The 14693-nt window shown below is 42.0% G+C and overlaps 1 protein-coding gene across 4 annotated transcripts in view; it reads left to right on the plus strand.

The window, feature by feature from the left end:
• Nucleotides 1–2112: 2112 nt before the first annotated feature.
• The window catches only part of LOC144073996 (zinc finger protein 462-like), a 48006-nt gene continuing 35425 nt past the window's right edge, over nucleotides 2113–14693 (plus strand). For all 4 annotated transcript variants that reach the window (XR_013300208.1, XR_013300209.1, XM_077600029.1 and 1 more), the window contains exon 1: nucleotides 2113–2247. The gene's annotated coding sequence lies outside the window, so the exon portion shown is untranslated. The remainder of the gene's footprint in view (nucleotides 2248–14693) is intronic.

Raw genomic sequence — 14693 nt, forward strand, 5'->3', positions numbered from 1 at the left:
TTTGGGTTATGGTTGGATCATTTTTGTGTTTTTATTGTTGTTTAGAGAATAAAATAACAGAGGGAAATGTATACTAAAGCGCAATTGGTATGACCTTGGTAATGTTTCTGATTGTAGTTACAGGAAGTAAGGCGGGCTAGAGAAACTTCGGCAGAAGGACCCCATTTATCAAACAACTTTTGGGATGAGGGGAATCGAGAGTGAGAAGACAATAATGGTCCTGGAGTTGGATTAAATTCTGGGAGAAAGTGTGGTATATCAACTTGACTTTTCTAAAGTGACTAACTGTGTGATTCTGTACCAGTACCCAAGAAGTCATCTGCCCGAACGCTCAGCACCAGCTTACCCCAAGGCTGTGTGGTGAGTCCACTACTCTACTCCCTCTACGCACACGACTGCAGACCCACGCATCCTGAGAACATATATATATATATATATATATATATATATATATATATATATATATATATATATATATATATATATATATATATATATATCAGTGGCGGTCGTGCATTTTCTCGTAGCGCCTTCAACGAATCAATCCAACCCTCAAAAACCATTTTATGGCTATAAAACCTCTACTGCAGCTACAGCTGCGACACATAAAAAATCATCAATAATAACCTCATACAATTGAAATATTATTTAGGAATATAGCCATATTTTACTCACCAATAATCCTTTTTAACTGTACACAATATCCAACCTCCTTTCTTTCTTCCTCCTTTTCTATCGCCATTGAAGCTAATGCTGAAAGTCGAGCCTGTCCTGTCATATTTCTGGCATATGTTTTTATTCGATTTAGTGCTGAAAATGTTCGTTCCCGGTTGCCACAGGCTTGCTTGCTTTAGAGGTGTCCGACCTTTCTTAATGATGTCCAGCTTTTTTTTTTTGAAAAGTCCGTCTTGCAAATGGCTTTGCCAGCAAATCTGCAACCAAATCCATTTGTTTTCCTCCGTCGGCCATTGTGGGTTGAGTTTGCTCACTCTGGCTCGCCTACTCTATCACTAGCCAATCATAGTTGGTGAAAGCGATGACGTATCCCTACGACTGCAAGAAGGCAATGACGTATCCCTACGCCTGCGAGAAGGCCTGGTGTCACCAAATCAAATTCTGATTGGTTAAACCATCTTATCGATGCTTGTTTAATGCAGCAGAGCCTGCAGAACTGATTGTGAAGGCCTTGAGGCAGATTTCTGACCCTGGCAACAAATAATGGCTGAAATGTGATTGGTTAAATGCTTCAATATGAAAACATACATCTGGAAGCAGTGCAACCAGAGGGAAAAGCAATGAAAGGAAGCTAACAGACCATTTGGAATTATTTAACAAGTATTCATGGACAAAATATAATTAACATCAGTCTGTGATTCAGATAATTCTTAGGCCAGCAGAGAAGGCCTTGAAGGGCATGACGGCACACCACTGTATATATATATATATATATATATATATATATATATATATATATATATATATATATATATATATATATATATATATATATGTGTATATATATATATATATATATATATATATATATATATATATATATATGTTCATTAACTTGAATATAAATATGTTCATTACTGTGCTGTCCCTTATGAAATAAATTAATAAAATAAAATCAAGCCAATTATTTTTAGTGACTATAACAGACTAACACTCTAAATTGCCCCTAGATATGGGTGTGAGTGTGCATGGTTGTCCATCTCCTTGTGCCCTGCGATCGGCTGGCCACCGATTCAGGGTGTCCGCCGCCTCTGCCCGGAAGTCAGGTGGGATAGGCTCCAGCACCCCCAGAAAATGAGATGTGATGAGATAACGGACTAATAGATGATTATTGTGATTGATTTAACAATGATTAAATGATAATAATTATGTGTGAAAATACTTCTAAAAACAATCACGGCAGAGGTTTTTCCATATATTTTTTAACCGTTTTCACACTAAAATTTGACCGCGATTGTGACGATTTCATCAATTTTACGCTTGTGCAACTTGTGTCCGGTGACCTTTCAATTTAAAATCCACCACGGACCGCTGGCGAAACAAAACAGAGTAACGATACGCGAGAATACCAATTTACTCCAAAGGAGCCATGACCAAACCGGAAGCTCTGTTGTGGCTCGTCTGGCCGGTCCTATGGTCTCGCGAAAAATGGCGGAAATATTTGCTGTTTTAGCATTGGATTCTATTCAGGGCGTAGCTGTGTAAAGCCTCAAAATCTACTTTCATCAGTAGGTGAGTATTTGTTGTTTATTTACTGAGAATTTAGGTCCATTGCGGGTTCGCTATTGACCGTCCTTTTCAACACGCACAGACCCCCTTCGGTTGGAAGTTGTACTTGCCCACTTCGTAAGCACTTTTGCCACTGTTGTAGGGAAACAGTGGCCTTGTATTTACTATTAAAGGCACAGTAGATGATTTATTTGATACCATGACTCTGCGATATCGTTTGGACTACTGCATTCATCAATCGTTCCAGCCACTATCCTAAACTAGCACGCAAGCATGGCTGCTATTCGTCTGCTCCACACTTGCATTGTTGTGATGCTTTCAATTGGCTTCGACTTGGTTCATGTCGCTGCTCCGGTAGCACTTAAGTCTTAAGACATTTAATTTAAGTCACGACAAGACAACAAGGGACTGCTACATATCACGCTTAACCCTTTCAGGCGAAGTGTTCACTCGAGTCTATATCTATTCAAAAGTTATTAGCTTAACCCATTCACCCCCAGCCCCGGTTTCAGAAAATATATATTGGTGTGGTTAGTAAAAGATGGAAATTGATATTTAAAACACCTATTGTAGGCAATGAACATTCAATCAATTTCAAGTACGATAGGATAGGCTGAAAGGGCCTACAGTGAGGGTCTCCAAACTAGTCCAGGAAGGGCTGCAGTGGGTGGGGGTTTTCGTTCCAACCTATAAAACGAAACCTTTCCACCAATCTGGTACCTTAGAAGTGCAATCAGTGGATTGCAGTCAGGTACTTCTTGTTTCAGCAGAAACCTCATTGGTTTAACTGTGTTGGATCGGTTAAAACAAAAACCTGCACCCACAATGGCCCTGGAGGACCAGTTTGCAGACCCCTGGCTGCCCTACACACTCTCCAGTTGAATGTATTGAACATCCATTGCCTTCAACGAGTTATGCTATCCGCGCTGTAGAAAAAAATAAATGTGACACACTTTGATGTAGCTTTGCAGTGGTCATATGGTTCACGTCGGCATTAATTGTTCAAAACTGACGGTCAAATCATGTTCTTCTACTGCGATTGCAACATTTCATTGATTTAATCTCATATCCAAGGCGGTCCAGTGACGCGAGTGGTTAGTGCGTCGGCCTTACAGCTCTGGGGTTCTGGGTTCAAATCCAGGTCACGTTCACCTGTGTGGAGTTTGCATGTTCTCACCGGGCCTGCGTGGGTTTCCTCCGGGTACACCGGTTTCCTCCCACATTGTAAAAACATGCATGGTAGGCTGATTGGACACTCTAAATTGCCCCTAGGTATGAGTGTGAGTGTGAATGGTTGTTTGTCTCCTTGTGCCTTGCGACCGGCTGACCACCGATTCAGGGTGTCCCCCGGCTCTGGCCCAGAGACAGCTGAGATTGGCTCCAGCACCCTCTGCGACCCTAATGAGAATAAAACGGTTCAGAAATTGAGATGAGATTTCATATCCGAAATCTTGTTTGACTATTATGTAACTATACCTAGGGCTGTCCCAAATGATATACTCCCTGTATACATACACCAACACACCCTGTACACCAACACACCACTCTAACTCCATCAAATTTGCCAATGACACCACTGTGATCGGACTCATCTCAGGGGGATGAGTCTGCCTACAGAGATGAAATCAACAAACTGTCTTCATGGGGTTTGGTGAACAATCTCACACTAAACACCACAAAAACTAAAGAAATAATCCTGGACTTTCGAAAACGCAGGATAGATCGTTCCCCACTCCTCATAAATGGAGTATGCGCAGACAGGGTCCAGTCCTTCAAATTCCTGGGGGTCCATGTCACGGACAAGCTCTCCTGTTCTACCAACACCACGGCAGTGGTGAAGAAGGCCCATTTCCTAAGGGTACTCAGGAGGGACAACTTGGACACTAAGCTTCTGGTAAGCTTCTATAGAGCCACTGTGGAGAGCATACTGCATTACAGTGTGGTACGCTGGAAGCACGGCAACAGACAAAAAGGCCATGCAGAGAGTGATCAACACCGCCCAGAAGATCATCGGCTGCTCTCTCACCGGATGACATTGCCAGCCCTCGCTACCTCAGTAGAGCCGGGAACATTGTTAGGGACCCATACCACCCTGGTCACCTGTTCCAGCTCCTGCCCTCTGGCAGACGCTACAGGTCTCACAAAGCATGGACAAATAGACTTAGGGACAGTTTTTTCCCCACAGCCATCAGGACTCTGAACTTGCGTTAGCACGACACACAATCCCTTCTGTGCAATAACTTCGGTGTGTGCAATAACAATGTGCAATATATTAGATTGTGCAATATTTTAGAATTTACCTTGCTCAGACGTGACTTTTTATACTTTTATATTACTATTTATGTTTTTTTTTACTGGGAAAACGCACTTTGTGGAGTAGCACCACCAATTTCATTATACGCAGCTGTGTATGATGACAATAAAGGCTTTTGATTTGATTTGATTTGATTATTTTCTCCTGAATAATCTAGGGACTATCTTTACGATTAGTCAGTTAGTCTAACTACAGTCGTACGGGAGACAACAGTTGGAACCTTCACGAGGTGTCTCCCGAGAGGCCGCCCGTCGCGGCCTGCGAATCCAACAAAACCACCCAGAGCTGCCACACAGGAACGTGGCGCCCTACGTTTTTCATCCAGCCGGAGATATTCGCACTGCTCCACACCTCCGGCTACCCCCTGGATGAACCAATCCGCGTTCCAGTGACAGCTCTAGCGCTGCTGAGGGTAATCCTCAGGCGCCTGGGTGACCTAACAACAACAACAACTACAGTCGTACCGCTACTTCCGGAATTAATTGGTTCCGGAGTTTGGTTCGTTACTTGGATTTTTGATATGTAGTGCAGTACTTTATATGAAAATTAGGTGCATGTTTTTGTTCCAACCCACCAGGATGACAACTTTTCACAGATCTGTTCTCTTACAACTGTAATCAGTTGATTGCAGTTAGGTGCTGCCTCTTCCAGCAGACCTCCTCATTGGCCTAACTGTCTGCACTGTTTCAGTAGGGTGGAAAACCTGCACCCACTTGTGTATGTGTTACTTTGAAGGGAAAATATTAAGAAAAATCATCGCACATGGTATTTCTGAGATACTGTATGAATCAAAAGCACATTATTAGGATCAATATCATAAAGAAGTTAATATGCCTGTCTTTGTAAATGCAAAATATTAAATTATTCAATTTGAAAAAAGAAATAAGGCTATCTTGATGAGAACCTGATGCTTTTTAACGACAGAAATTACAATTTTCTTACCAGAAGTTATCTTACCAGTCTTTTGATATGCAAAACTAATAAAGACATACTCCAAGCCACTTGCAGCTGTAATTGCAGGAAAAGTATTAATACAAAGTGGCCGAATCATATTGCACACCCCGCTTTTCAGGTTTTTATTTGTTAAAAACGTTTAAAATATCCAATTATTTTCGTTCCACTTCCCTTTTGTGTTTCACTTGTTGTTGATTCTTGAAAAAAAATATCTTTGTTTTGAAGCCTGAAATTCTGGCATAAGGTTAAAATGCTTCTATCCAACACCGGCCATCGGCCGGCAAACATAAAAAAGCCATTTTGATCAGGCATCTATACGGCAACTGCAGCAGCTCTGAGTGACGGAACGACCCCGGAATGAGAGAGATTCTGCAACACCAACTCACAACAAGATACTTGGTTTGAAACACATGGTAAGATTTTTTTTATTACAACAAAAAAGAAGATGCAATGTAGTTTAGTTTTTTAAAAATGTTTTTACTGAGTTATACCTCCATGGCAACGACAGTGAGACGTAGTTAGTGAAGGCTCCGAAATGTACATTCTTCCAAAAAGTTACGCTGAGCGGCCGGTGTATTAGTGCCAATTAATGAGCTTAACATCGACTTAAGGTAATTCTCAAATCAATGTCATGTTCCGCTTGCAAACGAGGAAATAAGACTGAATGAAATTAAAAATAGTCAGTTAAAGCACGACCGCGATGAGTGTCAAGTAACCCTCACCAAGGCTTCTTTACCAAGTATGACTGACACAACATTGGAAAACACAACAATAAGGTGCAAAGGAGGCAACCTGTTTGCGTATATAATGTAGCGGGTTACTGGACATATGTGAGGATGTAGAAAAGCAAGCACTGCGGTCCCTGCTGCACGTCTTAATTTGCCGCCGAGTGGAGGCTGCAAGGGGATTTTGGAGGAGTCGGTGGCTCCGTTTGTAATACAGCCACCCTGCAACTGCTGCTCGCACAAACTTTGTTAGTGTGGCAGACGGTAGAACCAACAAGTTTTCCACAGACAAAATGTGCCTGCTGTAAAGTGCTAAACTTAGGTCCTCGTAGATTTCCAAGACAACTGCCACATCATGTCGGCATAGTAAACATTCCACAGTAGCGTTAGCGAATGTTATCGTTGTATCTAAACACTACGTGTAACTATTGCACTTTAGCCCCATGTGCCAGTGGTGAAAATTAAGTACCAGAGTATAGGTATGTATACCTTTTAGTGCACGAGCTGTCGCGGTGGCAAACTAAAAGTAAATCACACGGGAAGACGCTTTTTTTTGCATCGTTTTAGACGTTTTACTGTATTTTCACACCCAAACGGCGCTGTCTCAGTTGCGGGTGCTATTTCTGTATTGAGACCATACACAAGGCATTCCGCGTCACTGGGCGCAACACATGGTAATGCTCGCATGAAACATACACGAGCATACATGCTATCTTATGTTTTAAAAAGACAATAGGAGCAAAACTGAGTTTGATTTGGTTTTAATGATGTAATGTGTATTCGCGGTAATATAAATAAAAACATTCAAACATTCACAAATCAGTCAAAGTCCTCATCTCCTGCATCCGACATAAAGATATTAGCCAAATGGCCGAGTTCGCTGTCCAACAACGGTGGGTTCCATCTCACTGTTGGGGTGGCAAAAGCTCAAACTACAGTGCTCGCCGACACTTTAGCACAGGCATCCACAACCCATTCCAAATCCTCATGTAACTCATGCGACACTGCCTGTCAGTCTTTGTATTACGATGTTTGCCATCTGACATCCATCGATCCCAAGCCGTTCGCAACTTTGCTTCTCCCGGCTGCTCTTTTGTGTTCAATCCATAGCTTGAGTCGATCTTCCAAGCTTTCACAGCCCCATCCTGTCGTCAATCATGTCAGACCTTTCCTCTATACCAGGGGTCGGGAACCTTTTTGACAGAGAGAGCCATAAACAATTCCTATTTTCTAATGTTATTTTTTGAGAGCCATTCTCAGAATAGAAAAGTAAAAATACATGAAAATGTGTGATTTATTTTTGGGTCATTTCACCACTTTTGAAGTACAAAAAGTCTCCAAATTCTCTTGACAACATTGTTATGCTGCTAATAAATCAGTATCAATGATATCATGCAGAAGAGTAATAAAAAAACAAAATTATGATTAAAGTGGTGGTAGAGGTAGTGTCAACGCCACAGTGACGCTCTATTAGTGCGTCCGGGACTCAGCTTTCTCACCAGTGATTTACCTATTTTACCTCATAGGTTAGTGGAGAGCCATATGCACCCATGGAAAGAGCCACATATGGCTCCCGAGCCATAGGTTCCCTACCCCTGCTCTATACAGTGGTAACTCGACATACAAGAAATTTGAGATGCGAGTAAAATTTCGGGCAAATACTTATCTTGAGATATGAGACAAATTTTGATATACGAGCAGACAGCGGATGCGAGATGCTGCTCATAAGAACATCATGGGCACTGTCTCTCTCCCCACAACTCCCTCGTGTAATATCTCTGTGATCGCAACTCCCTCTTTGTAATATCTCTGCGAGCACTGGGCGGAGCGTTGTGTTTTTTTCCCGTTAGTCATTGCGAATGGCGAAGCGATCGCTAATACGAGTTATATATACTACTCGTTGGCAAGTGGTCGTGGGTTATCCTATTGTGAGGACATTTGTGTGCATAATTTTTGGAATATTTTGAAGGGAATACAAAAGCAAACTACCATCGATAGGTTGCATCTGAAATTCAGGGTGGAGGCGGGGCAAACAGAGCCCTGGGAGAAGAAAGGTATAAAATTGTAAAACAAAATTAGAATTAAGTTTAGTGTAAGGTTAGATTAAATTTATTTGAGTGTCTGCTTCGTAATCCAAGTTCATTTAAATGTGTTTGTTAGATTACGAGTCTCCCCCCTCTGTCCCTCTCTCTACCCTCCGCGAAATCCGTGTAATTTTAGTTCTATTAAACACATTTTAGTATACTATTAAACCACTAGTTCTTTGATACTTTGTTAATAGATGGCAAATTAAAACAAATAAAACATTTTTTCCAATCCAATATCCTGTTTTTGGTGTTTTTTCAGAGGGTTGGAACCAATGTTTCCTCTAAGTTGCGCGCGTGCGCAATTGCTCACTACTCTCGTGCTCTCTGTGCAAGCAAACATATGCAACGCACAAAATAAAATCCAACCTGAATTGACAAGAATAAACAAAATTACAATTTTTTTCTGCGCCATTTTTCAAAGCAACTCAGAGAATGACAGCCTGTCACAGACAAACGACAAGAAATGGTAATTTCAGATAAAACTATGACTAACACTGTCTAGCCAATGATATGATCCCGTGTGTTTTCTTTTGCGGCATGAGTAAATGTTAATGACATTAATTGGCTGCGTTATTTACACATTTCGCCTGTATTGCAGGTTAGCATATAGCTAACGGTTCGTTCGAGCTGCTGCCAAGCCTTTATCATGACTGCGTTAGTTACGCGTTATACCTTTATTGCAGTTTAGCATATAGCTAACAGTTCGATCGCGGCGAAACGGCCGGGCTGCGGCAGAGCCACTCAACAAGGCAAAGTAAAAAAAGAAATCCGGTTCTTTTAAGCAAACATATGCAGCGCACAAAAGAAAATCCAACCTGAATTGACAAAAATAAACAAATTACAATTTTTCTGCGCCATTTTTCAAAGCAACTCAGAAAATGACAGTCTGTCACAGACAAACGACAAGAAATGGTAATTTCAGATAAAACTATGACTAACTGTCTAGCCCAGGGGTCTCGAACTCAATTTACCTGGGGGCCGCTAGAGGCCGAGTCTGGGTGAGACTGGGCCGCATCAGGATTTCCACAAGAAAAGCACTGATAAAACATTCCAACGTTATCAAATATCTTTATCTTTTAACACAAAATAATGAATTAAATAAATTAACTTAAAGATGAATAAAAAATAAATCAATCAGTAATACAAAACCAAATAATACTAATGAGCATACAGTAGATATACACTGGCTGGCTAAGTAGAGAAAATGAATTATTTTTATTCCGTTTCAAATGTCTGTATTAACAGCTCTTTAACCTTTAACTTTCTGAACTTGAATGGAACATTGAACATGAAATATTCTGAACACGGCTTCTCTTGCCTACTCCTTGCTGCTAGAGACCTGGCAGCGCTTCTTCTCACATAGTCACATTTGGCTTGAGGGAGGAAGCAGTGGAGACCCTCAGTAGAGCTTGAAGATGCTCATCAGTAAGTCTGGACCTGTACTTGGACTTATTGAAGTTCAAGGTGGAGAAGAGCTTCTCACACAAGTATGTGCTCCCAAAAAGGCACATGGTCCGCTTGAACCTTCGGGAAAGTTCAGGGAAGCTGGGGGTCAACTCTCTCAAAAATTGCCCAAGCTTGTCTGCTTCTCCACTCACCTCCCTGAACTTGGCTTTGAGTGCAGAGTTGCACTGCAGGTCAATGAGCTCCATTTGAAGCTCAGGAGGGGCATCTTGCACATCAAAGGAGAAGGGGTCCGCAAAAATTTGAAATGTGGCTTTGTGTGTCTTGAAGTCTGCAAATCTGTGATCAAATTCCTCCTGTAGCTTCGAAATGGCCTCAACATACTTCTCACCACTGAATGGTGTGCCTGCATCCACGAGAGCCTTGCATGCTGGGAAATGGCAAAGGTTTGTCTGAGAGAGCTGGGCTTTCCATAACACAAGTTTAGTGCAGAATGCTCTCACGTTGTCATAGGCAGCACTGACAAGTTGCCCCTGGCCTTGTAGCTTCTTGTTCAGTACATTAAGCTCATGTGTGATATCAACAAGAAAAGCCAAGTCCATGAGCCATTTGGGATCACTTAGCACAGGATCAATCAACTCACAAACGGCGTAGCTAGCTTTGACTGCTGCATTACTGTCTTTGGTAGCCTTCTTGAAGAGATCCTGTTGCCTCAGAAGACGTGTTTTAAGACTGGCAACCTGGTTGGCTCTCTCATCTCCCTGGTATTTTTCGTACTCCTCAGCATGTCTCGTAGTACAATTACGTTTCAAATTGTATTCCTTGTGCACCGCAACTTTTTCAGTGTAAATGAGACACGTCGGGGTGCCCCTGTGTTCAACAAAGAAATATTGCACTCCCCACTTTTCTTGAAACTGTCTGTGCTCATCACCGACCTTTCTCTTCACGGCAGGCTTTGAAAGAGACATCTCTGGGGCTCTGTAATATGTTTTTCCACTTGGAATGAGTCTCGGGTTGATCTTTCACATTCAGTCGCGCGGGTTTGTGGCGCATGTGCACTTTCGCTCTCCGTTTCAATCGCGGAGATGGCTACAGTCACTGACACAGGCTGGATCACGGATCATAGCGCCTCATTCAGTTCTATGCTGAGAGCAGCGGAGGAGTGTGCGCGCCGAGCGGAGTGATCGGCCTCACGGCTTCTCCTCCGCTCAGCTGATTGGAGGAATGAATGAGTGAGCGAGGCACTGGACAGCCCGGCCGATGTCCCGCCCTCCAGAGCCGTATACCTCACCGTAATTGGTTCATTCAGCTCCGAACCAAAGTTCCCTCTAATTTTTTGTTGGTCTGAGCAGAAAGACAACCTCCCTGAGCGCACTGAGTACCAGTGTGAGCGACATCATCAGTACTCGGATGATTCGCCTAAAGACGTTTCGCCGACGGACGTTTGACAGACGGGCAGGTCGCCGAATGGACGTTCCACCGAACGTTCATTCGGCCGAACGGAGGTTTCGCCGAAACGGGATTCGAACGCTCGCCCCGCCGGATCGTGTGTGTACAAGTTTTTCAACCTCGGCCCGCGGGCCATATACGGCCCGTTAGGATTTTTAATCCGGCCCGCCGCCGGTGTTGTCCAAATTATAGTAAAAATCAATGTTCGTCTACCATCAATGGCAGTCCGGGAATAAGCACTCTTGGGCAGGCAGATGTAGCAGAACCGAGCCGTAAAATGACAGCAATCGGGTCAAATCCATCCTAAAACAGCATTTAATGATTAAATACAAATACTGGATGATATCGCGATGGAGGCAAAAAAACGTCTATAGACGTCCATTCGCCAAACGGCTCAAAATGCTCTCAAATTCGGTCAAATCCAGCTGAAAACAGCGTTTAATGATTAAATACAAATACTAGTATTTGTATTTAATCATTAAACTAACAAATACTAGTACGACCTGTCCGTCTGTCAAACGTCCGTCGGCGAAACGTCTTTAGGCGAATCATCCGGTCACGACATCATCATTGCTCGCTATCGGCACACCAGTATCACACCTGCCACAAGCAGGTGCATGTCAATGTTCCCTCTAATTTTTCATGTAAAACATGCTGTAAAACAAGAAAAACATGAGTGGACAGAGCTACTGCCACTGGCTGCCACTTAAACGGCGCCATCATGGGGAAAGGGGTAAAAAAAAAAAATAAATAAAAAAAAATAAAAAAAATCGATCTTTCATATTAAGACGGGGGCCGCAAATTATCGTCCCGAGGGCCGCAGTTGGCCCGCGGGCCGCAAGTTTGAGATCCCTGGTCTAGCCAATGGCTGTCGGAGTCTGCAAAAAGAAGAACAAACTGTGAAATTGGGTGAGAAAGGTCTCCTCTGCAAAACATGCACCGAAGCTCAAGTTGTTAGCGAGTTTTCCGATAGAAAAATATTGCATATAGATGCAAGTTTAACTATCAAGTGACATTCAGCAGAAAAGTCATTTGAATGAGAAGTGAGAAGGACAGACGTGAAAAATAGGTTAAAATTTAAGTCAGGTTTGTGGATATTCTAGTGACATATATTAACATGTTTTATTCATAGATTTTAATCATGAAATTTTATTATGACTAGATCATTTATGGGTGGTAGAGATGCACTGGCTTATGGCAGGTGTGATACCGGTGTGTGCCCATAGCGAGCAATGATGATGTTGCTCACACTGGTACTTAGTGCGCTCAGGGAGGTTGTCTTTCTGCCCAGACAAACGAAAAATTACAGGGAACATTGGTTGGAACTAATTAATTTGTTTTTAGTTCATTTCAATGGGAAACGTTCGTTTGAGTTACGAGAATATCGACATACGAGCTCAGTCCCGGAACGAATTAAGCTCGTATCTCGAGGTACCACTGTACAGAGTAATTCCTCGAATATCGCAGATAATGTCGACCAGACATGGCCGTGATAATTGAAAAACCGTGAAGTATGATCTCAAACAAAAAATCCCCCTTCGCTGGCGCTCTCTGCCATCCAATTTGCCAAGCAAGTTTTATTTTCAAATAAACAGCACGGTGTAACGAGCATTTCTGCTATAAATCCACCCTCACATGGCCTCCCGGCCGCTCAGAAAGCTCTATTTTCGGATAAAAATGACGGCCACTGCCCGCCATTTTTTCCCTTCAGTTGAGTTACTTTGACCTTCTTCTGTCTTATGCTATTTTCCTAGTGGCAAGCAGAAGACAGGGGAGTGGCAAGCTTGCTATAGTGCTTGTGAGTTTCAGCGTGGATTTTCACATTTTTGATGTAGTGAAGCTGCGAAAGTTCACGCCGCGAAGTGAAGGATCACAGTATAGATTTTCGGTGATGTTTCTTTGATATTGAGAGTATTTTGAGGGGTAAAAGCATGTCAAGCAAGGTAGTCAACTGCCTCGCCACTCGTTTGGAATGTTTAGAGCGGATTTACTGTAATGCTTGGAGTACGTGGGCAGCCAATTTTTTTTAGGGTCTGCTCATTTGACCATGAGAACACGAACTTCCTCTGGGTTTACCGCAATATGCAGCATGTCGGCACAAAATTAAACCAGTAAGTCAAGCGGTCAGGGTAATTCAGAATTTTTCATTTAGTGCATGCACATGGCGCAGCATCCATTTTGGAGAAGATTTTATACTTTAAGTGCGCCCCATAGGTGTGAAAATACGGTATTTACTGATGAAGTCATTCAAAGTACATAAACAGACGCTCCCCTACTTACGAACATTCAACTTACGAACAACGGTACATACGAACATGTCTGCAAATTGCGTTTAAGTCCAAAAATGTTCGCAAGTCCAATTTTGTATTTCGCGCCTTTTTCGGAGTAGTACTTCTTTCCGCCGCTAATACCGACTTCTGGCGCTGTGAGAGCTCAGCTCACCCAGCATCTACCTTCTTCTTCGTTGCAATGCGGAAGTGCGTGAATGTATCTCCAGTGTGCAAAGAACCTTTTTCATTTGTATCATTAAATATCTCATGCATCCAATATTGAATATGGTTGGTAAAAAGCTAAACGCTTCTATTGAGGGAGTTGCAAGGAAGAGGCAAGCCATTTCATTTGAAACGAGTGGCAATAATAACGAAGCTTGATGCGCGTGAGAGTGGTGAGCGTTTCACGGGCATTGAATCGTTCGACCGTCAGTACCATTTATAAACAGAAAGATCGAGCAGCAGGACCCAAATATTGAACGTTGCACAAAGTTTGCAAATCAATTGAATGATGCCATACAGTGCTACTGCATCATTTATGATGAAAAAAAGAAGAAAACTGTGCAATCGTCATTAGGTCGCTTCTTTTGGCCAGTTTCTAATACATAAATCTCTCTCTCTCTCTACAGTACTGTACATATTCTCTCCATTTTATTAAATGTTTTTTTTTCAGTACAAACCAATGCGTGTTACTTATACAAGCCTTAAACATACAAATGCACTTATATAAACCTTCAATATACTTATATCGGCCTTAAACATAAATTATAATACAAAATATAGCACTGAATCAACTTACAAACAAATTCAACTTATGAACAATCGCTCGGAACCAATTGCGTTCGTAAGTAGGGGAGCGTCTGTACCTGTAGGTGAAGTCCCCATAGTTTGCCTCATTTGATTGACATCTTCAACTGAACTAATATTTCCTTTCAAATAGGATGCTGTGTAAGATTATTCATATTTCATCTAATGGGAGAAAAACAAAAATATTGACTTATGTATTATCTATATTTTACTAACAAATAAATAGCATCTATATTGCAAGACAAATTATTTTAAGAGCAGTTATTTACTATCTTCATAATAGCACAAACTGACGCTATCTATTCATTTCGTAATTAATGTTAACAATTTGCTTTTATGTTTTACAGGAACAAAACCAAGGCAGAATTGAATGAATCCCACCAACCTCAAGAAACCACACATTATAGTATTTTTGGCAACACTGTCAGCATCGGAGCTG

This window comes from Stigmatopora argus, chromosome 5 (genome assembly GCF_051989625.1).
Source record: "Stigmatopora argus isolate UIUO_Sarg chromosome 5, RoL_Sarg_1.0, whole genome shotgun sequence".
In the NCBI taxonomy this organism is placed as follows: Eukaryota; Metazoa; Chordata; class Actinopteri; order Syngnathiformes; family Syngnathidae; genus Stigmatopora; species Stigmatopora argus.